This window comes from Ixodes scapularis, unplaced genomic scaffold, assembly GCF_016920785.2.
Source record: "Ixodes scapularis isolate PalLabHiFi unplaced genomic scaffold, ASM1692078v2 ptg000005l_1___fragment_1__unscaffolded, whole genome shotgun sequence".
In the NCBI taxonomy this organism is placed as follows: domain Eukaryota; kingdom Metazoa; phylum Arthropoda; class Arachnida; order Ixodida; family Ixodidae; genus Ixodes; species Ixodes scapularis.
The window spans coordinates 3,435,394-3,462,833 of NW_024609885.1; the positions used below are offsets into that span (position 1 = coordinate 3,435,394).

At 47.1% G+C, this 27,440-nt stretch overlaps 1 pseudogene; it reads left to right on the forward strand.

The window, feature by feature from the left end:
- The first annotated feature begins 5,832 nt into the window (after positions 1–5,832).
- Positions 5,833–7,075, forward strand: LOC120847492 (annotated as a pseudogene).
- Positions 7,076–27,440: the final 20,365 nt, after the last annotated feature.

Here is a 27,440-nt window from a genome sequence, read left to right on the forward strand (position 1 = left end):
AGGCTTTTCGGAGATTATCTCAACGGAAATAATCCTCGAAGAACGTCGAACGGCCTGCGTCGCGGGCTGCTTGACGTTCGCTTTCTTCGCCCGTTCTCTTCGCTCGTTTCTTGCGAAGGTCCAGAAGGCTATAAGTCCTGGTATTCCCAAGTTCTCACAGTGGAAGATTACAAAAACACGCAAGCATCCTGAACAGGCAAATAGAGTAAACACTTAGAAGGAAAGCCGGCAAACTCCGAACACACGATGCAGGTGGGGAGTCGCGCTGATCGGGTTTCCACAGCTCAGGCGGGTGGCAGAAATTTTTGGCTAATAGGGGTCACTCGAGTCGCAAAATGGCGGCGGCCAGCGAGCTGTTTCTGCAAAGGTCTATACTGTCTCCGTGATAAAAGATAAGAGGAAAACCATATAATAACTTTAAAAAAGAAAGATATGTACTTGTCTGTGTTTCTGACCTCTTTGGGTTTATTCTTTCTGTGTTTGTCTCTATAAACAAGCTCCCTAAATTTTAATTCAAGTTGTGTGAGCTTCATGTCCTGACTCAGTACGTCCGCCCGTCAGCCTGTGTTCAATCCCCGCAACTTCTTTCAAGCCGTCAGCTACATCTCAATAATTAACTTTCTGCGGCTCCGTCTACGCTCCCTGGGGCTTTGCTTGCGAAAAAACGTGGCCCAAGCCTCCGTGGACTTTGTGCTGGGATTCCACTCCCATACTTGGTTGTCAAGCTACAGGATCATGCAGATTTCAAGAATAGAGATATCCCAGGAACTTCGACTCATGAGAATGACTCTCCCCGGCCACGACAGCACTCCTCGATACGTTTTACGCCACAGACCCTCGTTCCTCTTCCTCAGGAGTTCTGCAGTCGGGCTCTTGGAGGCCGCAGGGGTAAAAATCCTGGGGAGGTACGCAAGTCTTGCCAGAAGGCTTCGGACTTCAACTGAAACCCCCTGTTGTACTTTTGGACAAACAGCTTTCCCCGGACACGGTGGGACTTCTGTCTCACGGGCCGAAGTTCGCCCTAGACCTTCCAGCATCGAGGGTAGACCAACTGACATCCGTTTACAAGGTAGCAGCAAGTAACCCTGAAAAGGATCGTCAGAACTTCGTAGGGACAGCTGTGCATTCCGTTTGTGCCCACCTGCCTCCTCCAGGCAAGTCATATGTATACTCAACAGTAGAGGAGCTCCGCAACGCCCAGCTAAAGCTGCTAGAGTAAGAAAAGATGGTAGTTTTCGTTGTTATGAACGAGGACATCTAAGAGGAAAAGGTGGAAGCTGCACTCGAAAAAAGAACTGCTTTACTCAAGGAAAGACCTTCAGGGTCTTTAAGGTCTGAGGCTAGGGAGATATGCTCTCAACTGAACCTCCCCGCTCTGAGAAAGAAATGCGTTAGCTTTGCCCGCACATCAGTTCATAAGAGTGCCTTTTTTTTCTGCAAAGACCCATGCAGAAAACGCCCCGCTCCGCGGCATTGTTTCGGAGAACGGGTGCTGGCAGAAGAATGGTCTCCAACGGCCAACTCTGCCAGCAACACCAGCGGTCGAACCAACGGGAGCCCCTGGGAGACAGACGGTCTCCAACACAACCATGGCAAATCGTCACCAATGACTTCTTCCATCTCCACAGTGTCACCTACCTACTTGTAGTGGACTACTTTAGCAAGTACATTGTGATAGAGCAAAAGGGGGACACCTCTGCTATCAAAGGATCGCAACCCTCAAAAAGGAGTTTGCTTGATTCGGCATTCTAGAAGGGGTCTGTGACAACGGCCTGCCATTCAACTCTGAAGCATTCAAAGGGTATCTCAAGTGCTTGGACATGACAAATAATCCAAGTTCTCCTGATTACCCACAGTCGAATGAACTTGCAGAGAGGTCAGTTCAAAGAATGAAAACAGCTTGACCAAGGCACCGAAGGAAGGCAACGACCTGTCTCTTGTCCTTATGGAGCTTAGGGACACACCGATGGATCAGCTCCTGTCCCCATTGGAACTGCTAATGGGCCGCAGGATCACAACCCTCAAGCCAGCTGCTCCGCGTTAACTTGAGCAGCACTACAACATCAGGGAGGTTCAAGCACGCCTTCAGTTCCGTCAAAAGTGTCAGCACCGACATGGTGACGCACACAGCAAACCACTACGTCCTCTGAGTCAAGGCGAGAGAGTCTATTTCCGTCGAAACCACAAATGGGAGCCCGGAATTGTGGTCCAAGTCGGACAACAGCCACGATCATACCTAATCAGAGCGGAAGACGGGGGAGGGGAGGGGGGGGGGGCATTACAGAAGAAATCGATTCCCCATCTGACCATTCGCTTGAAACAACAACGCGATCCCTGAGGACTACTACCAACTCACGTTCAACGACCAACCTCACCAATGTCCTGCCCAGTAGTCCCGCATACCCGAAACCACTCGATCAAGCCATCAAGTTGTTCAGCCAGCAAGGTATCGCCGAATCTGTGGACTCTGAACTCTTAAAATTCGCATAAACTTTCTTTTTGCAAAATAAAAGGGAAAAAAGGATCTGTTATGTATTTAGAAAACTATGGTTGGTGGTGCCCACTTCGCAGTTTCTCACAAATCGGCGTTGATACCCACACGTGCGACTCAGCTAGCCTTACACCACAAAACAGCTATGTGCCTGGCGTCGTTCCCGTTCTCGTAATAAAGTTTGTCAACCAAAAACATTTCAGTATGAACAACGTTATCCACAAACACGGCACGTGTCAGTTCCTGGATCTCCTGGATGTTTACCTCCACTCAACCTCAGTGGAGTACGAGGGCAATGTTTATATAAAGAGAGCGGAGGTGTGCATCAGGTCATGCTTTGCAACAGTTATGAGTAAGGTATGTATTTACTCGCACAATGAACGCACTCGCGTAATGAACGCACCCCCCAAGTCGGCTTCCAAAATTTCGACTTTTTTTTCACTTGCATATTAAACCCACCCCCAACTGGGAAGTCAAAACTTTGACCCCCTCCCCTTTCCCCACACGCGCGAAATGAACGCACTTTTCTATCCTGGTGCAGCGAGGTCGCAAATGCATGGGTAGCGTGGCCGAACAAAACGCCTTGCAAAAGGCCTTAAAAATAAAAAAAGACCCATTGGAATCATTTATCGAAACTACAGTACGAAAACCAGTGTCTCCCACTTAGACTTGGTTCTTTCTAATTTAACTTCTCTTGAATCACGTCGGACAGTCGCTCGCCTTACTCTTTTTCATAACTTTTATTACAACATGCAATCATTTATGCTCACTCACTGTAAGTCTGTCTCATACATTTCTTTGCGTCATGATCATTCCTTGAAAATTGCACCTATATTTGGTCGCACTAATAGATACAAATACTCTCCTCTTGCTCTGTCCATTAAAAATAGGAATTCTCTCCCAAACGACATAGTCACTGAATAGAATGATAAAAAATATTCCGCAAAAAATTTTTGGCTTTGGTACTATGTTTTCAGCGCCATGTCTGCTTGTGTTTCCTATAAATTGTGCACTGAGTCCCCAGTTCTGTTGTGCCCGGTTTCTGTAAACTTTGTTCTGAATTCTGTATAGTTTGTTTTTAGTTTTTGTTTGTTGTTAATTTTTAACCTTAGTTAGTTCTTTTATTTCCATTATATCATTGCATTTGTTTGTATTTTTCTACCCCCCCTCATGTAATACGTTTGAACGAACGTATTTGAGGCGAATAAAACTTGAAATTGAACTTGATTCGAGTCCATTGAGCTGCGAAGGCGAATACATCGGCCATCGGAAGATGCCTAAATGCTCGCTTTAGGGAACACCATTTAGATGTTACCAAGGCATCATCGGACTCGTTCCACCCAATAGTTCTGCATGCCCGTACCTGCCACGATTGCACCCCACACTTTGAAAACACCACTTAGCTAAGTTCACACATAGATAAATGTGGGCCCGAAACAATAGAAGCGTTTAAGGTCAGATATGCCGTGAGCAATGTCTCTGGGACATCTTTGGCTTTGTCGTCAAAAAAGCTGGAATTTCTAGCGTAAAAATTATCGTAAAAAGCTTGTTGTGATCAATTAATTTTGTCTTTTCCTTTCTTTTCTTATTTATTTTCCCCCCTTTTCAGGGGTTAATTTCCTGATTATAATGCAGTTAATGTAAAGGTACAAGCGAGCTGGACAAGAACCTAGCTGTGTTTGGAGATTTGTGTTTGTCCTTTGTCCCTCTTGTTCCCATTTTCCAGGATTATTTTCGTCATTAATTTCCTTTCTTTTTTTTCTTCCTTTCCCCCTTTTTCACGAAATTTCCTTAAGTTTTTCCCTATATTTTTTTTGCTATCATTTTAATTTGGTATTTTTAAAGTTTGTGAGTAAATTGGTTTTATATTAAATTTTGAATATTTTCGTTTTCTTTCAATTCTTTGTCGTTCAAGGTCGTAGCGTAATGGGCATCTCATAAATGTTCGCTGCTCATTGAAAGAACTGTGTGTGTCTGTGTTTGTCCTTTACGTGTTTTATTCTTTCAGTGCATTCTGTCAGTTCCTCAAGGCTCTTCTCACATCATGTGGTGACATTTGCGTCCAGTGTTATATAGCCCTGTCACATGGAAGAGGTGGAGGAGACCAGCTTACTAAAAAGTATATCAGCATCACTGGTATTTCCTTTCTCGTTGGAAATGACTTCTGCCCTTTTGTTTAATGGGAGTCCTTTGCATGTTCTTTGCTTACTTTTCAAACGGTTCAAAAGTGTGATATGGGGTAGGCAGTTATGCGACAATGGTGCATGCCCAGTATATCACGGTAGCTTAAACAAGAGACTTTGGAAGTGAACATCAGGAGAATCTCCTGTTTCATCCTTTCTAATCCAGGGTGCCAATTTCGAAACATGTTGTACAATCTTTAAATAACTTTTAGCACAAGGAAGGAAAAAGGAGAGGAGGCATTATGTCAGTTCGCTATGCAATTCTAGAGATTTTACAACAGTACAGTACAGGACACCAAGCCGGTTGGAACCAGATCATTACATCTGTCAGTGTGGCTTCTAGGTACTTTAACTAGCTTATTAGTTCGCAAAAGAGCTCAATGAATTGTGGAGGCTAAGCCTCGTAAGACTTCTGCAGACTGACTGCACTGAGCAATAAAACGAAGAATTCAGCTGGATTGTGTAACGTAGAAAGATAAACCGGGAAAAGAGCATGGGCAAAACTGGGGAGCTAAACCACGCAAGGCATTTCGTGCTATGTCTCGTCTAAACTATTTTCTTTGTTGCTGCACTTTCTGTCATCTTTAGCAGGCAGTATGCACTGATTTCACTTACATATTGGGTGGATTCGACCATAAAGCTAGACGTTTGTATTAGAAAACCAAGCGTATGTTTTATCGGAGTAATGGCACATAGAATTTGCACTCTTTTTAAGAGGGATAATTTATCTAAGCCAATTGTTTCATACTAAATTGCCAAAGATTCTGCCCCAGTTTTCAAAAACAGACTGGCAAATGCTTTCATTTATTTAGTAACATTTGATCTGTTTATTTACAGGAAACACTGCCTCTATTGCTGTCATCAACAGCCAGCTGGCTGAAATCAAGCCACCACACAGCTCCACGAGACTCCCAAGGGCACTGAGCACACGCCTATTCTGGAAGGCTTCCGAATGGCGCCACTGGCTGCGGTACCACTCGCTTCCCTGCATGTACAGGGTCCTTCTGGACCAATACTGGCCGTACATAAAGAAGCTGGTGGAGGCCGTCCATGCACTTTTGAGGGACACCGTAACTCCAGCATCCATTGATGTTGCACGCGAGTTCTCCCCCTTCGGTTTCTTTGTGTCCTGCTTCGGGCCAGCTTTAATAATGTCATATTGTGCTTTCAGAGAAACTCCTCTGGACCTTTGTGGGCATGACAGGGAGGCTGTATGGAGCTCCAGCAATGACGTTCAGCCTGCACCAGTTACTCCACCTAGCGGAAGCAGTGCAGCAACTGGGGCCATTGTGGGGCCATTCTGCTTTTGAATTTGAAAGCGGTAACGGGCAGCTTGTGAAGCTGGTGAAAGGATCAAATGCTCTTCCGGAAAGGGTAGTGAAGTATCAGCAGTTGGGATCAAACTTTGGTGTCCTCGCTTCTAAGTGACAGCGTCAAAGTGATGTGCTGTGATATTCTGGGATACACTAAACACCAAAACTTCAAGTATGCAAACGAAGTGTGCCTGCTCGGTTCCTCTTCGAAGGCATCCTTGAGCAAAGAGGAACAGAGTTGTCTTTCCGCTGGATCTGGGGCCGCCTTTGATCAGGCTACAGAGTACAAGCACTTCGCATGGAAAGGGCAGATTTGTCACAGCCGAAACTATGCCAGGAGTAAAAAGACAGACTCCTAGGTCATTCAAATAAAGGATATGTGCGATTTCACCATTTTGAGAGTGTTGCCTTTGAAAGGTGAGGTAACACTTCTGTGCAGGGTAGTTGTCATCACTTGGCAGGTGCTTTCCCGCAGCACATCAGGCTTTGTTTTCTTTCTCACGTGAACTTGCAGGCTGTTAAACCACAGCAGCTGAAGGCACCATGCCTTTTTCTCACTTTCAGGAAGCCCTCAGCATGCTATGTCTGTGATCTGTCAAACCTTCTTGAGCGCGATTGATGTAATGTAACCAGGTGTGCCGAAGTAAAGTGACTGTTCCCTAGGAGTTGAAATATTCAAAACAAACATCCTGTGATAATTTGTCCCTGTTTTGCCTTTGTGTCAACAAGGGAAATCTATCGAGATTGTGCCTTTCACATCTTCAGACTTCTTGTTTTGCTCCTAAGGTGTTCCTTCAGGTAACTCTACATTCATAAGTGATTTTCTTTGTTTACAATTTGTTATACTTCGTGTGCTTGATTTGCTCTTCTGAGACTAGTCGAGCTAATTTGATTATCGACCTGTGGAAGATGGCTATTGTTTGAGTAAATCAATTCCATGTCTCAGCCTCCTAATGTGTCTTTCCCTAACCTTTCTGACAAAAATGTGTGAAGCTTCTAGGGGTAGCAGTAGGGTAGGCTTGTTTTTAACTGCAAGCAGGCAAATGAGAAAATCACTCTTTTGTTATTATAATGCAAGTTGAAAAGACTGAAATAGACTTAGACCTTTCGTTATTCTGTCTACATTGCATCATAATTGAATAGCTTCAAAAACCTTCTGTATTCGTGGACCACAAAATAGGCTTTTGTTAATAGCATTTCACATATGATTTGATTGATTTTTTTTTCATACTTCTGTGTTAATTTTGACTAGTTAATTGTTTTAGTAACTATAGGTTATGTATGAGGGTTATAAGTTCTTGGCTCTCTTAATTACTGTACTGTCATTCGATGATTTGTCTCTTAACACCTACAAGTACTTGTGAAAATCTTAAACTGGCACACGTAAAACTGAACAGCAAGATAGTTACTGATGCTTGTCTAGTGAGCTTTCAAACACAAATATTAAATAGAGCGTGCACATTAGAATGTATAGCAATGTATTTCTGGGGTGGAGTTGCCCTTTGAGGTTATTACTTGAAGTAAGCATTTGTGCAAGTTGGTTTAAATTTATGTAGTGTCTAATGGCCTTTCGGTGTCTTGGGGGTTCTAGTAATATTTTTTTTCTGAGATCAATCATAGTATAGAAATAAATGTAGAGCGGATGCAGAGGATGCTAACTGCTGTTAACGAATTCCAATAAGGTAGAAATGTTTGGCGACTTCATTATAAAAAACAATTACTTTTTTTCATTTCAATGCTTCTAAAAATGCCTTCTGCACTTGATGGGCCAGCTGCATTCTTCAAGTTGTCATGAATCTGCCTAGAACGTGCCTTTTTTAGCTCGTCTTAGCAAGACATAATAGCAGTAGGTGATGCCACTAAAAAACCTGTGTCGACATTTAGCTAAGACAGCTCTATATCAATTTCACTATCCACTAGCTGGACTGAGCATTTTCAATTCTAGGCATACTGTAAGTTTTGGTTGGCAGGAATTCCATTTGTTCTATATTATTTCCAGTTTCCACAAACTCGTATATATGTTTTACAGAATAGGCAACTCTGCCACCAAATGTAATACCTATAACTTAAATTTCCATAGCTGGTTGCACTTTGTTGGGCCAGCCTAACAACTAAAAAAATATAAACGACATACATATCCGAGATTTTTTGTTTCGCGAAATGTTTTACCTGGATGCCTGAGGGTTTTTCAGCGAATTTCTGCTAAGTGGGTCTTTTACAATACATTCAGGTTTCTAGGAACCACATTTTGTTTTCAATATTCATTTCAGTTTGCACAAACTGGCTTTGGGGATAAGTTAACAGAACAGATCCCTGAATGGAGGTTCCAAGTATAGAGCCAGATACCTAGGTGGTTTTAAAAAAAACCCAGTATGTGACCACTATAGTTTCACCTCCTGGATTTGTTTTCCCACAATATGTATCACATGGCGTAACTGGATATCAATTTTCAGGTGATGGTTCCACTAACTTCATTCTGGAACTGAAAACTTCCAGAGCAGAATTCAGATTCTTCATTCTGGAACTGAAAACTTCCAGAGCAGAATTCAGATTCTTCATTCTGGAACTGACTTTTCCAGAACCAAATCCAAATTCTCCAATTAGGAACTGACGTTTCCAGAACCGAATCCAGATTCTCCAATCTGGAACCGACATTTCCAGAATTGAATCAAGATTCTCCATTCTGGATTTCGGCTTTCCAATTAGCTTCCAGAAAAAAATCAAACTGGGTTCTCAGGTAGGGAAGTATTGTTACGTGTACACTCCAGTATGTGCCTGCGAAACTTTGTAACATATATTTATATTTCAGCTTGCTTTGAAAGGGAACTTAGGTTTGAAACCGACATTGAAGAAGACGAAAGATGCCTCAAGAAGGTTCTCCTAGAAACAGCAGAGTTGGCCACCTTCCTTTGCTGTCCCCCAGCCCTTAACACTGTCTGCAACACCAACGAACCACGGAGTCGTCACAATCTTCTGCTTTCGCACCCACACCATCTGACAATGATGCACCATGCGTGAAGGGGATCATTTTTTCAAAGGAAGAACTGTGAACAGCCGTGTCTAAGATCAAGCCATCACAATGCCCTTGTCCAGATGGTGTGGCACCTGCCTTTTATAGGATGATAACGCAGTACAGTTTGATCCCTCCCTCAGCTGTCTACTTCAAAGTATTTTCGATGAGGGAGCTGTTCCTACCACCTGGCAACACGCCTTACTCACCCCTATTCACGAAAGGAAAGAGAAGCCTACAAGTGACGTCAAGCATTAGCGTCCAACCTCAATAACATTAATCATCTACCGCACATTAGGATGCATACTGAACAGTCAGTTCCTCGATTTTTAGAGAGCACTGGATACTTATTGCAGACACAGCACAGTTTTAGGCACGCCCGCAGCTGTGGGACGGTCCTGGCGACCCCGTGTCATTTTGTAAGCAACAATCTTGGCAGTCGCAAAAAGAAAGATTTTCTACGGCTTCATCTCAGTTACGCGTTCGATGCCCTCAACATCGATCTCCTGCTACATAAAATGTCAGGCGCCAGCGTTCATGGCGTCCTTCTCAAGTGGCTGCCAAACTAACTGAAGGGAAAAATCCCACAATTTGTTTACCAAGGTGTGCACTGAGCTACGATGAACGTCCCCTCCAGTGTGCCACAGTACCGGTTTCTTGTCAATGACATGCCTCAGGATGATAGATTTTCTTTCGTTCAGTACGCAGACCACACCTCGATGCTGGCTCCACCTGGCTGCCTCCTTCTCCAGGACTACATCAAAGACATAAAGTGCCGGGTGACTAACAACTGCTAGCGGCTGCACACCACGAAAAGTGCCGTGATGCGCTTTAGCAGGCCCCACAGGGTGGGCAAATCGAGCTATCATTTGCTCAGTGAGCCCCTACCATGTATGACTCTTTGTCAAGCTTAGAAATTACATTCACACAAACATTAGATTTCACAGTGCACATAGGAAGTGTTGTACCAAAGGCTCGGCGAACCATGGGGGTTGTTTCTTGTATCTCCAGGTCATGGGGACCTTCGCCATAATCTCCGGTCATAAGGTGCATAAGACAGATTTCCAGAAAGATAAGGGAGGAGCCCCAAAAGACCAGTTCGACCACTTCGAAGTTTCCAAAACTTGCTTTTACGCAAAATGGTCCAACCAGCACCACAAAACCCTCTGCCATGGCCACTGATGCTTGTGTCATCGCCAAGTTTCAAATTGAGGGAAAACAAAGCATTTGTACATGACTTATTTTTCGTGGGCTACATTTTTCGCGAATTCGACTGAAGCTGAAGAGCTGGAATAATTACTGGTACCCATTTTTGCAATCCGCAAGGACCTCACTACAGCTTTCTGTATGTTCACATTTTAGCCAAATAGTTTGTGAGACCTATTTTTTGCAAAATGTAGACGATTCGTGAAAATTAGGTCTTCGTGAAAATTAATTTGTTTCCAGTATACAGTGGTACTAGTTTACTTAATTTCTCGTGACGGGCATGAAGGGGGCCAGATGGAAGGCGGATCATTATAATAAGGGTGACGAAGTTTATGCCACAATAGGCTGGGACACATCACAACAGATATAGTAGTCGGTAAGTCAGAGTCATATAGGATCACAAGGACACTCATTGTTATCTCTGTCTCTTGTGCTCCGAAGGAAAGAGCTAGATTTTCGTCACCCAATACTGCAAGCTTAGTGGCAGTGCAGCAGCCGCCCGTCGCCCCGCCCGCCGCCTGCCTCCCCCCCCCCCCCCCCCATCCGCCGAGGGGGGGTCACGTTTCAGCTGCAAGACCGCAACTTTATGATAATGCTAAAAGCTCTGCTAGTTAATATTCGTTGTATATGATGAGTGCAAAAACAGCATAAGAGGTATATAAGGTAAAATTGTACAAAATCAGAATAGGAAGACCAGGATAAGACGGAGCGCTCTGTCCTATTCTTGCCCTGCCTTGTGGGTGAAAACGATTCAATGCAGTGGGAAAAATGAAATATTACTGCTAAAGTCAGACGTCATGTAACATCTGCTTTGTTCACACTTCATTTTGATTTTTTTTGTCTAATTTCCACGACTTACAGATCCCAATCTTTAGGTTTGAGGCTTATGCTAATTGGATTCGAATAGGTTTGGTGATCAGTTCGAAGTGCAGTTTTTTAGCTGTCTCTCATCAATGATGCTTATATTAACAGTGCCTGAACGAGGGCAGGCTGCTACAGTTGCTGCTGCTGCAGTCACTGCTGTTCCAGTCAGTGAGCCGCATCTGTTTGAAGTCACTGATGGCAAGGTAAATTAGGAACATTTTTTCACAAGATTAGCAATTCTAATGTTGCGATGGCAATAGTGTAGATCAACAAAAAAAATATGAAAGACGTTTACAATTCTCTGTAATGTAAAATTAGAGCGCCGCTCTTGAGGAGGGGAGGGGAGGGTATGTCCCTGCTCCCCCTCCATACCCTTTCCTCCTCCTCTCCTGCTTCCCTCCCATTAATCAGGAAATTTCCGCTCAATTTCCCCCTAAATTAAGCGAAAATTTACCCGCTAAATAAAGCCGGGAAATATTCTTCTTAAATTCAGCGGGAAATTTACCGAAACTCTCCCGCTAAATTCAGCAGGGAAACTTAATTGGTGTTGAGGCCACGTGATGTCGATTTCCCCGTTAAATTTAGCAGAAAAATTTCCGTTACATTCTTTCTGCTAAATTGAGCTAGACTTCAAGTGTGACGTCATTACGGGAAAGGTCTCATAATGCAACACGCGTTTACGCCAATGCCGACGCCGCTCAACCCGGAAACGGGCGTCTAAAAGCTGCACTTTAAAAAAGTTACCCAAGCTTGACTATCCTGTCAAAGCCTTAGAAGCACAAAATGTGTCAAGCTCTACCATACACATGATGTGCGTGCTGTGCATATGGGGATTGCTGGGCACAATGTTCATGGCTGCTCAGCCTCATCTTCTGCCTGCCTCTTGCTTCGTGCATTCTTCACTCCCATCCGCTAAGGAAGAGTAAGAACGCATACCTACTTAAGCCTTGCACGCTCCATTTATTTCTAATCTTACGTGACATGCGATACGTAACCTTACACTACAGTAAAACCTCGTTATAACAAAATGGGATATAACAAACTAATGGATATAACAAAGCAATCATAATTCCCCTTGCTTGCTAATAGTATGGAGAAATGGACATTGGCTATAACAAACTAATGGTTATAACGAAATAACTACGACCGCTCCTTCAACTTTGTTATAACGAGGTTTTACTGTATTGGTTATCATTTTGTAATCATGCTGGCCTACTTAGCACTTGCATGATTTAATTAGGCCTGAACTTAGGTGACACATGATCCCGTAATCTCCGTGATTAGGTAACTTATGTGGTCATATAATGTTACGTGATCATGTGCCATATTCAGAAATTTGGCAGTGCTGCTAGTGCTCCCCTGAAAAAGAAAACCGTGGATATAAAACCCCGCTCTTGGAAGCGGCTATGAACTCTTGCCGATGGCAGAGTGGTTAAAGCACCGCGCTCCAAACTGTGGGCACATGGGTTTGAATTCAGTCGAGAGCTACCAATAATTTTAGTTCCAATTTATATTCAATTTAAAGGGGCATTATGTGTAAATGGGAGGAGAAGGCTGAAAGGGGGAGATGGCTGCTGGTCCCTGTGGACGGAACCTAAAGCGATATGACCGACACACTCTGCAATGGCCTCCGGTCGGTGTTGATGCAATGTGATCTCTGCCCAGTGCTCTGAATGTCAACGTGAGGAGATTCATCAAAGCGCGAATAAACGGCGGGAGTAACTATGACTCTCTTGGTGCCCCTTGTTTACGTACCGCCATACCAGGTATGGCACTGCATAGATTGTTGGCACTGGGCACGTCATCGCATCCTGCGTGAGCCGTGGCCTTGCAGCTGCCGCACATGGTCGACTTGAAAGATTGACTAGAACGGTCGTTCATCTTTAAGGGCAAGGTGCTTCGATCTAGGGGTGCTGTATCCAGGTTTTGGGCGAGAGAGTGGCACAAGAGTGCAGACGGTGCTGCCCTGAAGGAGTGCTCACGTGTACCGTCTTCGCAGGTGTGGGTTGGAAAAGGTACACGTCCGATGAATGGAAAGAGGTTCATTGATTTGGTAAAGACGAGGGCAAATGCGCTTCCTCACATGACTAGGACTAAAAGGGGTCGGGACGTCTTGACTCGTCGGGCCGGTTGTGACTCCGCGGAGTCACTGGGACACATTACGCAAAATTGCTTCTGCACGCACAGTGCCAGAATCAAACGACATGATAGTTTAGTGCAGTATGCTCCTGGTCATCTGAAAGAAAAGGGATGGGAGGTGCTGGTAGAACCCGAGTGCCACACCGCAACACAGAAATATGTGCCAGACCTCGTTATTGCAGGAGGTAGTCAGATGACTGTGGTTGATACACAGGTGGTGGGTACGTATTCCACCCCAGATGCCGCACATGAGCGGAAAGTGCAAACTATAGTGTTCCAGAGCTTCTGGATATTATTAAAGGGGCCAATAGTGTTGCACCGGTTGTGACTAGTTTGACTATCACATATATATCAAGTGTTTGGTCGCCAAAAAGTGCTGCAGCTCTTACCAATCTTGGGTTTGGTAGACAGGATTTTAAGGTATTGACTATACTTTGCCTTCGGGGGGGGTCAGGTGCTTTCGTCGGCATCAGCAGATGACCTCCGTGGTGCACGGGCGATGAAGCGCCCCGGCGGTTGTGTGTTGCCATGGGGCTATTGGTGGGTCCCTCTCCCTTGGAGAGGATAAGGACTTCCAGACTTCATGCCAAAGATCAGCCTGATGCCTCTGCGAAGGGGTGGGCGAGGAAACGATTTTTGTGCACAAGTCCTACTCGTTAAAAAAAAAAAAAAAAAAAAAAGCCAAATGCCTTGGGTATTTTGTGGGTAAACAGAAAGTCAGCTTCGTTTCGGCTGCGTTTGGTTAGCGAGCCGAGTTCCCGGCGATCGCGCCTTTGGCCAGGTCCGCACGCCTCCGCGACTATTGCGTGCTCCCGGACACCGCCGGGTACCCCCCGCTGCTCTTGGAAGATTCTCAAGTCCGCCAGCGCAGTTTCAGCACCTCTCCAAACGTGTGAGCAGCCGGCCGCTGAGGCTTTCTTCACCCCTTAACGGTCACTCGTTTTTTGGCTGCTGGAGTTAGTGCTAGGCGCTAGTGGACCGCTGGTTCCTACACTAAACATTTTTTTTTTCAGTCTCCGTGCGTCGAACCACGCACAAAAGTCCCTGGTCCCACTGCCATCCTTTTTTTTTTCTCGTGGCAGCTCTGCCGGTTTCCAGTTCGAACTTTGCACGCGAACTGGGAGCGCATGCAACTTTGTTTAGTTGCGCCGGCCATCAACAGAGGGCAATACGTTCCACCCGTGGATTTCACCACCTCTGTTAGACTAGCAGCAGAGAAAAACGTCTTTTCACTTTTCTTTTCTTTCTTTTAGCAACATTTGTAGGTTTTTTGTTCGTAATCAAGCGCAGTTCGGCACTTTGGCGCAATAAACATGGTTTTTTGGTTGTTGTTTTTTGTGCTTCGGCATGCAGCCCTGTGGATCGGATCTACGCTTTGGGGCTACGCAGGGCACCACTAGCTGGTTTTCACTACATGTAGTGGCGTAGTCTGCAGGACTAGTATAATCTAGTGCTCTAGGGAACTTTGTACCTTTTGAACAAGTTACTGTGGCCTGTACAGCACAGGCCACATTACCAGGCTCTCCCTCTCGGCCTCACAGCCTACACTTAAATACAAATACCCTGTGTCGCAAGCGGCTGGGGGAATAGTGCTTCATATTTTTTTTTCCTATTTATTTCAGCATGTCAGGGACTCATCCATCACCTAGCGTGTTAGCAAACCTTTGAGAGGCTGTATCCCTCAGAGGAGATTGTCTGCCACCTGTGCGACAAACGACTAACTTCTCGCATCTCTCTGGGGGGCACTACGAACATGTTCATAGTTGTCACTTCGTACGGAGGTGCTTCTATTGCCTCGCCAAAACGTACACCAAGAGCACCTCCATGTCGTCTCATTACACAAGGTGTCGGAAGAAACCATTAGTATCGCCCACTTCAACCGTAGTGACGAACGCCGACTCACACAGTGTGGCCAGCAACGAGCTTCCGCAGGCTTCCACTCCTTCCCCTGCAAGTCACACCGAGGAGAAGGAGCACCCAGAGTTCTCCCGGGACTCCAAGAGGGCAGACATGTCGATGCCCTTCACAACCAGCACCCCTGCTTTGCGTCTCCCACCAGCAGGTGACTGGACCACGGAGGACGTCAGGACTTTGGCGGTCCAAGAATTGTCGATGCCCGCCAAGATGAAGTTTACCAACAAAGAACTCGCCAAGGGGTACGCAGGGGTACCTTGGCAAACCATCAAGGGCATCAGGGGGCGGAAGTTGTACAGGGACTTGCTACAGCAAGAACAGCTGCGGAGCAGGTTACCTCGGGCGGACTCCAGGGTTCCTGCAAATGGTGAGCCCCCCACTGCCACTCCAGGGGGACCACTGCCATCAGTGCAAGATTCCTCCGGCCTGCAGACGGACATACCCTCATCACCCCTCACCACGCCAAGACCACAGCGGTGAAGCGAGAAGTCCATACATCATTCTCCAACCCCGGTCACCCCCCGAGATATCCCCCCTACACCGGAGGCAAGGCCCTGGACAGAGAGGGACACTCATGCACTCGTGCTGTGCAAGCTCCAGGCTTCTCTGTGCATGCGTAGTGACGAAGAGCTCGCTGCATTGATGCCAAGAAGAACATGGCAGAGCGTCCGGGACTACCGTCTGATGCCCCAGTGCGCAGAGGCGATGCGCAGGGAGCTCGGCACGCGACGGGGAAAGGATGTCTCACCCTTACTCCGAACTTCATCCCTTTGTGGCCCCTCGCCAGACACCCCGCCAACTGTCATCGTTCCTGGTCCCTTTGCTAAATCCATCATCGCAGAGGTCACACGTACATTGGCACCGCAAACTCTCTTCCACCAGCAGAGTTCAACGCGCGGTGGACCGTCTCGGAACTGACGGCACTGGCCAGGGCAGAGATCACCTGCAAGGACCACCCTCATATGAACCTTGCTTTTGCCAGGGTATTCACCACCCAGTCCTCACAGGGAATCACAGGGCAGCGAAATACACGCCATTACAAGGAGATCCTGGAGACCTTCAAGGCGGCGGCACACAAGCAGCCGGTTCCTATTCAACCGGTCCGCGTTCACGACGCCGGATCTGCCTGGGTGCGTCTGCAGCCCGCACCAGGAACCCCTGTCACCATCGCTCAAGGGTTGCTGGACCCCATCAAGATAGGAGAGGACCTGGGGAGAGGGGAGGCACCGAGGGCAGCAAGAAAAAGAAGCGTCGTCTAGCCAAGAACCGTAACCAGCGCCGTAACGAACGCTATGCAGAACATCAACGGCTGTACAGTCTGGGGCCTAAGGTGCTCGTCGACGAGTTGGGGCTGGACTGGGCTGACCCAGCAGTCCTCTTCTCGGAGCTCCACCGGGTCTACGACCTTCTCATGTCTACACCATCAAGACCGGTTGACGGGTTTATAACATCCGAACAAGTACTCAACGTAGAGGTGGAGCCGTTCACCGAAGGAGAGCTCCAAAGAGTGCTCAAGAACACCGACGCAAAGACTGCCCCTGGCCCGGACGGCCTTACCCTGAACGAGGTTTCCAGATTCCACCAGCCATTCTTGCCATCATTTTCACCAACTGGTTGGCCTTCGCTATGCTTCCCGAGGACCTCAAGGTGGCCAAGAGTTTTCATACCCAAGTCCCGCTCGGCCACTACTGGCGGAGACTTCAGGCCCATCACCATCTCATCCATCCTACTGCGCATCTACACAGGGGCGCTGCTCCGACGGTTCGCGCAAGATCACGTCTTCCACGACCTCCAGGGTGGATTCGGCGACGACAGGAGAGCTTCATCCAACATCAGTCTTCAGGCCCTCATGAAGGCGAGGAAGCAGGCTCGACAGAGCTTCTACAGCCTGAGCCTCGATGCCTGCTGTGCCCCGTCTGCGGAGTGCCGGAACTGCACCACCCCATCCACCTGGCGGGCGCCTTGCACCAAGCTCGCGTCGCCGCGGACTGGGCTCGCCGAGCCGCACCACCTCCTGCTGCACCTCCGGCAGCTCCCCGCCCGTTGAAAGTCGCGGAGGCCATCCGGGTGCTCCGCCGATTCCGCCCGGATCTGCTCCGCGACCCGGCCCACGAGGAGGCCATCTTAGACCTCGACCTCTAAGGGGGAGAGGTGTGGGGCGCTCGGCCCGCCACACGGCGGCCAAACCGGCGACTAGCGGGGGGGCGGCTCCCGGTGCCCATTGCATACGCACGGGCTTAAAAGGGGTGGCCAGTGCGGCCGACAGGAGTTGCTGTCCCGAGTCTTGGCCAGGTCGGGATCCAGGAGTCATGGTAATAAACCCCGCTTGACCCCAAGGAAAGAGTCGTCTGATTGATCACCTGCGGCGGACGGCGGAAGTCGAACGCTACAACACTCCAGAAATAGTGCCACAAAGAGTGCCGCAATGATTACGAGTATTTTACCTACTTTTCCTTCGTTCAGCACGTTCCAAATGGAAGTGTAGCTTTTCAACAATTATTTTTCACAATGGCATGTTCTTTAACAAAGGAAAGTGGTACACGCATTTATTATGGGCATATAACTGAAAATCAAAGCAGAATACTAATTATGGTCTTTATTTCCAAAAAGACAAGATACTCTGGGTGCCTTGCAAGACTAGGCAGGTAGACGGGTCCGTATGGAGGAGCGTTTGCCAGCCAGCCAGGGCAAACACTACAGCGTACCGAAAACACAAAATCGCTACATTGCGCGAATAAACTTTAAACATTAATTCATAGACGTTGCAACATCCATGAAACACATACAGGCCGTGGTAATGAACCACTAAGGTTGAAACCAGCTACGCTTCGAACGGGCTCGCCGCCGGCAGAAGTGGTCCGGGATGGAACGCCAGTGCCACCTGATAGATTCTACACAAAGTGCCTCACATGGAGGCCGCCGCTTTTTCCACTACCCGCCTTATTCTGGTTCGCTATAGCTCGTCTGCTCACTGTGCGATGACGTAAAGGCGGGCCCTGCAGAAATCACAGGCTTGAGGAGAGCGGAGGCCGGCGCAGCTTTGAAACCGGCTGCTGTGGCCCGTGTCTGCCCTCGGGCAGAGTGTCGGGGGCCTCCAGCCTTCTAGTTCACCATGGCTGACAGCCAGGAATGCGCAGATTCAGATTCCTCACCCCCTCGGGCTGCCAAGAGGACAGACTATTGGAGCTGGGAGATCCGCGGCATCTCTAGCATCGGAATCGTTGGATGGGTGTCCGACTCCTCTCGGTTCTAGGCGCAAATGTTACGGGCATGGTGGAAATCGATATAAGTAAAGCTCCCCGCCCCCCCCCCCCCAACCTGCGTTCACGCCGCTTCACAGCGACAGTGTGTGGCTGCTAAGTGCAAAAGCATTAACCCACTTGGCACCCCCCCCTCCGTACACGCCGCGTTGCGGCGTCCAGCTGACAACCCAAGCCCTGCTTTCCTTCATTGCACATCCGGAAAGGAAGTCTTATACCCTTTAGTTCAGCAAAATTTTGTTGGCAACATTTTTTTTTTAAGTGTTAATCATAAAAAAGAAATGTAGTAAATATCGACAAAATAAAATGTTCAAGGAAAAAGAGGGGGAAAAAAGTAAGTCCACACTGCAGACCGAACCGGGGTCCGCTGCGTATGAGGCAGACACCTTGCCACTTAGCTACGCTACCGCTTCGGAAATTCGTTCTAACCATTCGTTTTATACGAGTTTCAAAACGTCGTGTGCATAGCAATTTCCAGTCAACGTGCACGCGCCCGTGCATATAATTTTACTCAATCAATGTATGCTCGAAGATCCGCCTGCCTCCAAGGGTGACGGACATGACGAGCGAACGGTACATTCAATGCCCATGTCCACATGCCCGAGGGCTCGAACCGTTGCGCTGACTGGGGTTTATTCAAGCCCTTCAGAGCTGTTCTTCAAGATGATTTGCTCAAAGTATCTCGGTAAGTGGCCAAAAACCACTGCAGAAAACACTGATGAGTAAGACTAGGCTGTCTTATCAAAACATTTTGTGGTGTTCGGACGAAGGCCGAGTGTTTCTTTTCTCGTGTTACTGTATCTAACTATTCTTTTATGTGCTTGCTTGAAAACCTGGTTGCGTCCCACCATTAGCTCTGAAGATAACTTTCCGCCCTATTTTGAAATTTTTTTCATCGCGATCGTGACTTTTTTTTGCGAGGTAGCATAGGAGGTGGTGTGATGATTGCAGTTGACAGGCGGTACAATTCAAAAAGACGCGAGGATTTAGAGGGGTCCCCTGAGTGTCTATCGGTTGAAATCGAGTGCACAAAGCGGGTGTTTTATTCGGATTGTTTTATCTCCCTCCTCAAACTACACCTCATCGGGTGTCTTGTAACATTGAGAATATAGTGAAAGAGTTGTATAGGTGCAACCTTTTGATAATGGGGGACTTTAACGCTCCAGGTATTAACTGGACAAATTTAAATGTTCACACTGACAACTTTTATTGCAAGCAGAAATGCAGCCGTCTACTGAACTTCGTATCGTTTTTAGATCTCAGACAGCACAATTATGCTCTTAAAGGGGTGCTCTGGCGATTTCTTTATGGTCCCCGATTGGCTTGAAATTTTGCTAAACTCGCCAAACAACATCGCCAAAATAGTATCCCAAATATTAGGTCAAAATAATTTTTTTTTTTCACGAAGTTATAGAATTTACAATTTTGGTCCTCACCGTGTTTCTCAAACTGAAAGTCTCTACTGGCAACAACGAAAAAGTGACGTCAGTTAAAGTGCAGGGGTTCACTCTTTGGACTGTAGAATCCCGCAGGGGGCACCTGTGAAAGCAGGTGTTTGGAGAGTGGCGTCTCCACGGACCCCGAGCCATGCGGGTTCGCCCGCCCACGTATGGCTGTGCGTGGCTTTCCCGTGTCTGGGGAAAAGGGCATCCTGGTGGTTGAGCCAAGCCCGGGGTAGGTTTGGACCCTTCGGGGCCCCCCGGGCGAGGCAATACACCACTTCGGCCCCCGCTTCTCATAGACGGGAGTCCTGGTAAGGCCCGGCCAGGATGATTCAGTCTAGTTGCCACTTCTACTATCCCCTCCCTTCCATTCACCCTTGTCTTCTCCTTCTTTTCACTCTTCTCATTTCTCTTCTTTCCTTTTTCAACTCTTTTGGCGGCAAGGGCTAACCCTGGGTGGCGACAGACACCTTGTCTAGAACCACACTTGGTTATAGAAACTGGGCAGCACTAATAGAGTAACGTCTTCAGCCAAGCCATTCTTGTTATGGAGCGTTACCTATTCCCTTGTTGGGCTCGGTGGTGGGCGGTGCACCACAGTTTCCGAAAACCCTCCCCCTTCATATGGGTTCCAAACTTAAACCTTTTGATCGGCCCCCCAAAAGGGGCCGCACCGAAGCACTGAACATGATGAAAGAATCTTTCGTACTGCAGAAATTCCCGAAATTCCTTGTAATGCACTCGGAAGGTGACAAGCCACTTGGCAAACTTTCTCCCTTTCTGGTCTCCAAAGTTCTTGAAGGTGTTATTGGCTCCAATTACAGTGCAAAAAAGATGGCTTCTGATGATCTCCTTGTCGAGGTCAACACAAAGCAGCAGAGTGATGCCCTTCTCAAACTCAACCTTGTCTCCGACTACAAGGTAAGCGTCAGTCCTCACCGCAAACTGAACAGTGTTCAAGGAGTCATTTCTGAGGATGACTTGCTTGACTCACCTGAGCCAGAGATAATTGAGGGCCTCTCTAGTCAAGGAGTTACAGATGCACGACGAATCACTATCCGCCGTGATGGTGTGGAACGGAAGACAAAACACATCATTTTGACTTTCGATTCAACCACTCTGCCACAGACTGTAAAAGCAGGTTACCTTCAGTGCCGTGTCCGACCTTATGTGCCGAACCCTCAACGGTGCTTTAAGTGCCAGAGGTTCGGCCATGGGTCACGGAACTGTCGGGGAAGGGACACCTGTGCAAAGTGCTCCAGCAAGGAGCACGTCACAGATGCGTGCAATAATGAGCCCCATTGCGCAAACTGTGGTGGCAACCACCCGGCATACTCCCGCTCTTGCCCTGTGTGGAAAGACGAGAAAGAAGTTGTTACATTAAAAGTCACTGAAAACATCACGTATACTGAGGCAAAGAAGCGTTTTGCCTTTGTTTCAAAAGGCACTTATGCCGAGGCCGTGCGGAGGGGACCAGCTCGGCCAATGGTTTCGATGGGAACGCAGACGTCTCCGGACGACCTGCATCTCCCATCACGGTTTCCCTCGAAACCCCCGGGAGCGGCGCCGGTGGCACCGCCTCCGAACCGCAAGGTGAATGCTGCCTTGCCAGCATCCACCCCAGAACAGGAGATGACGTCTCCTGCTCAACCAGCTGCTTCGACCTCTCGGGGTCGGGGCCTACCTCCCCACACCTCTGCTCCCCAGAGGAAGCCTGGGGAAGTGCCAAAGCAGTCGACCTCCAAGGGCCAGCTGCCAGCAACTGCAGACGAGCCCATGGATGAGGGTAGGTCGAGATCTGATGAGGAGGCTCTCCTCTCAAGATCAGAGTCCACCCCCTCTGCCTCCGGTGACTCTAATCGGAGGCAGAATAACCCCCCCAAAAAACAAAGTGCACCGCGTGTAAAAATAGATTTTAAACCGTAAGGAATATAGCTTTTTAGTAGAATTTTATGTTATACTTATTTTGTTTTAAATGGTTAAAAATATAGGTATAATGCAGTGGAACTGCCGCGGTCTTTTACGAAATATTGATGATGTCAACTTTTTTCTCGATGAGCTCCAGCCTGTTGCCATCTGTTTACAGGAGACTCATCTTAATGAAACACATACACAGGTATTACGGCGACATCAGGTTTTTAGAAAGGACCGTGTTTCTTGCAACAGCTCTTCTGGTGGAGTAGCTGTGGTTGTGCAGAGTGGTATTGCCTGTGCTCCTGTCCCTCTTGCGACCCACTTAGAGGCAGTAGCAGTTCGTGTTCTGCTTGACCGCCTAATTACAATTGTCTCGCTTTACCTTCCACCAAACCTTCCAGTGCATGTACATGACCTGCAAGGACTTGTGGGCCAACTCCCGCAACCTTTTTTAATCTTAGGAGATTTTAATGCACACCAACCCCATGTGGGGCAGTGGTCGTCAAGACTCCCGTGGTGGTGTCATAGAACGTTTTTTACTGTCATCTGGCCTTTGCCTTTTAAACAAGAGACAACCGACTTTTTTTAGTGCACCTCATAATACTTTTACTTCCATTGATCTTTCCATATCATCACCTGCTTTACTTCCTTGTTTTTCTTGGAAGGTTTTAGAAAATCCTTTTGGTAGTGACCATTTTCCTGTAATTTTAGAAAGTTCAGTATCCCTTCCTTCTCTTCGAGCTTGTGCTCCCAAGTGGAAATTAGATAAAGCCGACTGGTCTTTATTTTCTCTGGAGGCAGCCGTCGATCCCGCTGTTTTTTTAGCTATGTCTCCTGAGGAAGCGACTCTTTACCTTACTGAAAAAATTATAAATGCTGCTTCTCTGTCAGTTCCCCGAACTTCTGGAAATATTCCCAAGAAATGCAGGCCTTGGTGGAACAAGGACTGTACGACCACCATAAAAACTCAGAATAAGGCTTGGGGAAGGTTTCGGCGGTACCCGACTGTTCAGAACAAGATTAAATTCAAACAGTGCAAAGCAAAAGCTCGTTGGACACGAAAACAAGCCAAGAGGACCTCATGGGTAAAATATGTATCCTCTCTGAACAGTTTTGTTCCTGCAAAAGAGGTATGGGATCGTGTTCGGAAAATTCGGGGTACTTACCACTCCTTCAGTATTCCCCTTTTTCCTTCATCATCCCCATCACTAAAAGATCAGGCTGACATTCTTGCTGATCATTTTCGAGAGGTCTCCAGTTCTTCAAATTACAGTACTAAATTTAAAAAGTTCAGGTCTTTGGCAGAAAAACAGCCAATTGATTTCTCTGGAAGTGATACTGGTTACAACCGGCCGTTCACAATGTATGAACTTGAAATAGCCCTTGCAGTAAGGAAGCAGTCAGCACCTGGCCCAGATATGATTCATTATGAACTGCTGAGGCACTTGTCGGCTGAATCCTTGATGAATTTGTTGTCTTTCTTTAATCATTTATGGGCAGCTTCTTGTTTTCCACAGTGCTGGAAGCAAGCACACATCATTCCCATCTTGAAGCCTGGCAAAGACCCTTCCCTACCAGCAAGTTATCGGCCTATCGCTTTGACTAGTTGTCTAGGAAAAACTTATGAACGGCTTATAAACAGAAGGCTAGTATACATTCTAGAACAAAAGAAAATTTTCGATAAAAACCAGTGTGGTTTTAGAAGAGGTCGCTCAACCTTGGATCACCTTGTCCGGTTAGAGACTTTTGTTCGTGAGGCTTTTGTGAACCGGCAGCATTGCCTTTCTGTCTTTTTTGATTTACAGAAAGCTTATGATACGGCATGGCGGTACGGAATACTTCAGGACCTGTATAGGTGCGGTGTTCGAGGTCGCATGCTGCGTTGCATAAAGGACTTCTTGACAGACCGTTGTTTTCAGGTCCGCCTGGGATCCACGCTCTCGGATGTTTTTACACAGGAAAACGGCGTCCCACAGGGAGGTGTCTTGAGTGTTACCTTGTTCGCAATTAAGATCAACAGCCTCGCTGCAGTTATACCATCATCAGTTTTTTATTCATTGTACGTAGACGATGTCCAGATTGCTTTCTCCTCATGCAACTTGTCAATTTGTGAGCGCCAATTGCAGATAGCAATAAATAGGATGAGTAAGTGGGCTGATGAAAATGGTTTTCGGTTTGCACCAGAAAAAACAGTGTGCGTGCCTTTTTCATTACGTCGGGGGTTGTCGCTAGATCCCAGCTTGCAGATGAATGGCACTGACATAACCGTTAGGCATGAACACAAGTTTTTGGGTGTTATTTTTGATAAGAAGCTCACTTTTCAGCCCCATCTAAAGGAACTGAAGCGAAAGTGTCTTAAATCTGCCAATGTTCTCAAGGTACTTGCACACGTCTCCTGGGGTTCTGACAGGAGATGCCTCCTGCGACTCTACAACTCGCTGGTTCGTTCCCGTCTCGATTATGGTGCAGTTGTATATGGCTCGGCACGACCGTCATCTTTAAAAATGCTGGATCCTGTGCATCACCTTGGGCTTCGACTTGCCACGGGGGCCTTCCGAACGTCGCCTGTTCCGAGTTTGTATGCAGAGACGCACCAAATGCCACTAGAAAAGCGAAGACAGTTCCTCAGCCTATGCTATAGTTATAAAGTCAAATCTGATCCTGAACACCCATCCTATCGTTGCTTGCAGGTATCTCCTTTTTCACGTCTTTTTGAGAACAAGCCAAGTATAGTACGGCCTTTATGCCTCCGCATTCAATGCATGTCTACATCCCTGCAACTTGCGCTCCCTGAGCGTAGCTTGATGACGAGAGTTCGAAGCATTGCTCCTTGGAAGGCGGTTCACTATACCTGTGACTGGTCGCTAGCGAAATACAATAAGCGATCTGTTGCACCACTACTTCTTCAGCAAGAGTTTATGGCCTTGCAAGCTAAGTATAAGGACTATGCACAATTCTTCACTGATGGTGCAAAAACTCCACACTTTGTCGGTTCAGCTGTATATTCAGAACACTTTGTAAAAGCTCGACGGCTTCACTCTGTTGCCAGCATTTTTACTGCAGAACTTTATGGTGTGCTCATGGTTATTGAATATATATTAGGCAACAACATCAAAAAAGCTATTTTGTTTGTGGACTCCCAGAGTGCTATCCTTTCTCTCTGTTCCCTCAATGATTCTAAGAATCTGCTCGTGCAACAAGTACAGGCAGAGTTAAACCTGGCTTTCCAAATGGGATACAATATCAAGCTGTGCTGGGTACCAAGCCATGTGGGAATTTCAGGTAATGAAAAGGCGGATAGGCTAGCAGCCTCCGTTAAGGATGCTCTGGAAACACCTGTTCAGCTGCCTCAAGAAGATTTTAAACCGGTTCTCAAAAAAGCAGTTTATTATGCCTGGCAGCAAGACTGGAACAAAGAAATAAATAATAAGCTACATGTTATCAAACCACGTTTGGAGTTATGGGAGAGTTCGCACCATAGAGACCGTCGCCATGAAGTCTTAATGTGTCGCTTGAGAATTGGACATTCACGTATCACCCATCGACATCTTCTTTGTGGTGAGGACACCCCAGTCTGTGAGCATTGCGGTGAATCGCTAACTATACTGCATATTCTATGGCACTGCAAATTTTTTGATCAGGAACGCCGGACGAGTTTTCCTTTACTTTCTGGATATCTTCCATTTCATCCAGTCTTCTTACTGGGAGATGAACCTTTAGTTCCATTTGATCACATTTTAGATTTTCTTAAAAAAACTGGCTACCTGCACCAGTTATAGATCCTCTGCATAGTGCATTGCATAGTAATTCCTTCCTTCTACTATAGAGTCTTTTAATTATCTCTTTGGCGCAGCATGGCCTATGTTGCTTTTTGCGCCATTAAACACCTAATAATCAATCAATCAATCATGGACTGTAGAATTTGTTCCCAACTGATTCGAAGCAGTTTCATGGTGTCAAATGAATGCTTTGGATGCTCGCTCCAATCCCCGTGCTCCAGCACGGAACAAATGATTGGCATATTCTATTTTTTAGACTGCTCGCTCGACTGGCAAGCCTGCCCGCCACTGACGTCACGGCACTGAAAAGTGCGCGTATGTTTGAATGTTGGTTTTTGCACCATTTTCATTTGCCGCATTGGCAATAACTATTATGAATTTCGTGATACTAAATAGCATACCGGAAAGGGTAAAGGCCGGGGAGTCAGGACATATACCCTACTGAAAAAACCTGTACAAATGTATACCGGCCTATACCGGTTCACACCGGAGTCCTGTATTCTCATATCGGTAACCGGTAGCTCTGTACCGGAGACCTGTAACCACGTACTGGCGAAGCCGATACGCCGTACCGGCTGCCCATACCATGTACAGGCGGCCGGTAAACGCGTACGGGAACAGCCGGTAGGCCACACCGGTAACCGGTAACCACGTACCGGCGAAGCCGATACGCCGTATCGGTTGCCCATATCAAATACAGGCGGCGAGTGAACACGTACAGGCGAAGCCGGTACGCCACACTCGTGGGCCGTAATAACGTACCGGTGGCCAGTAATCGATGCGCGGCTAACAGCAACCACGTATCGGAGCGACCGGTAACGCCTTACCGGCGCCGCACTTAAACCGGCGGTCGGTAACCTTGTACAGGCTCTAGCGGTATACACAATAGACCGATCTCACTAAGCGTTGGGCGCATGCGTAAAGCCGCCATAACTTTAGTTCACAGGAGGCAGACGGCCGTGCACGCGAGGGCTCGTGCCTTCTCGTGCTCTGCACGCGAAGAGCTCCAGCGAGGTTGTCGCACGTGCCCAAAGACTAAAGTTCCCTCGCTGCATTGCGGCAGCGGTGGCGTAGTCAAACTGGCCGGTGAGATCGGTCTATTTAACGCGACCAGAAATTATCAGACCTCGACGGGAACGCGCTCACCGCGAAACTAAACTGTGATATTTTTTTCAATAAAGAATTTTAATCAGAAAATCACATATTAGGTCATTTCAGTTTAACAGTTTCAGCTATCAAACTCAACCATTTTATGACATGCATATTTAAAGTCATAAAATGAGAAAACCAAATTCATGGGAAGCGAGGCCGAGATAAACGAGAGTTTGCTTCATAGCTTTGAGCCCTGTACCGCGGTAGTTTCGGTTTCGGTTTATTGACGTCGGATTGGATTGGATTTCGTAGCTGCAAGCTAGAGCGCAGAAAAACCAACGACGGACAAACAATGTTTTTCTTAACAATAAATAAACTTAACATGGTAAGTTTCTATGCTTTTAAATGTTCTAAAACTATTTTGAGTAATAATAGTATTAATATAAACTAAGGCAGATTATTTATTTAATCCAATCCAATCCCTACATACCAGCGCCGCTGGCTAGCCGGCCAGTGCGAGCCAGTGCTGTGAACCAAAGCCGCATTGACGTTAGGGCTATCTCGATCGGTGTGTATCGGTGTCGATATGTACTAAGCGTACGTGATTTATATTGATGGCGCGAAGGCAATAGTCAGCGTGGTGAACCGTATCAAGAAGTTCAAACCGGCGAGCGTTGGCGACTTCGACCCCGACGTGCCGAAAAGCGTCTACTGGGAGGCTGTTGGAGCGTGCGCCGGGGAATGGTAAGTTGTTGTCTACGCATCAGGGGCTCGAAGCACAACGTATACTGCAAACCGTTAATGGGGAGTTTTCGTTGATCGTTTTCGCTGTC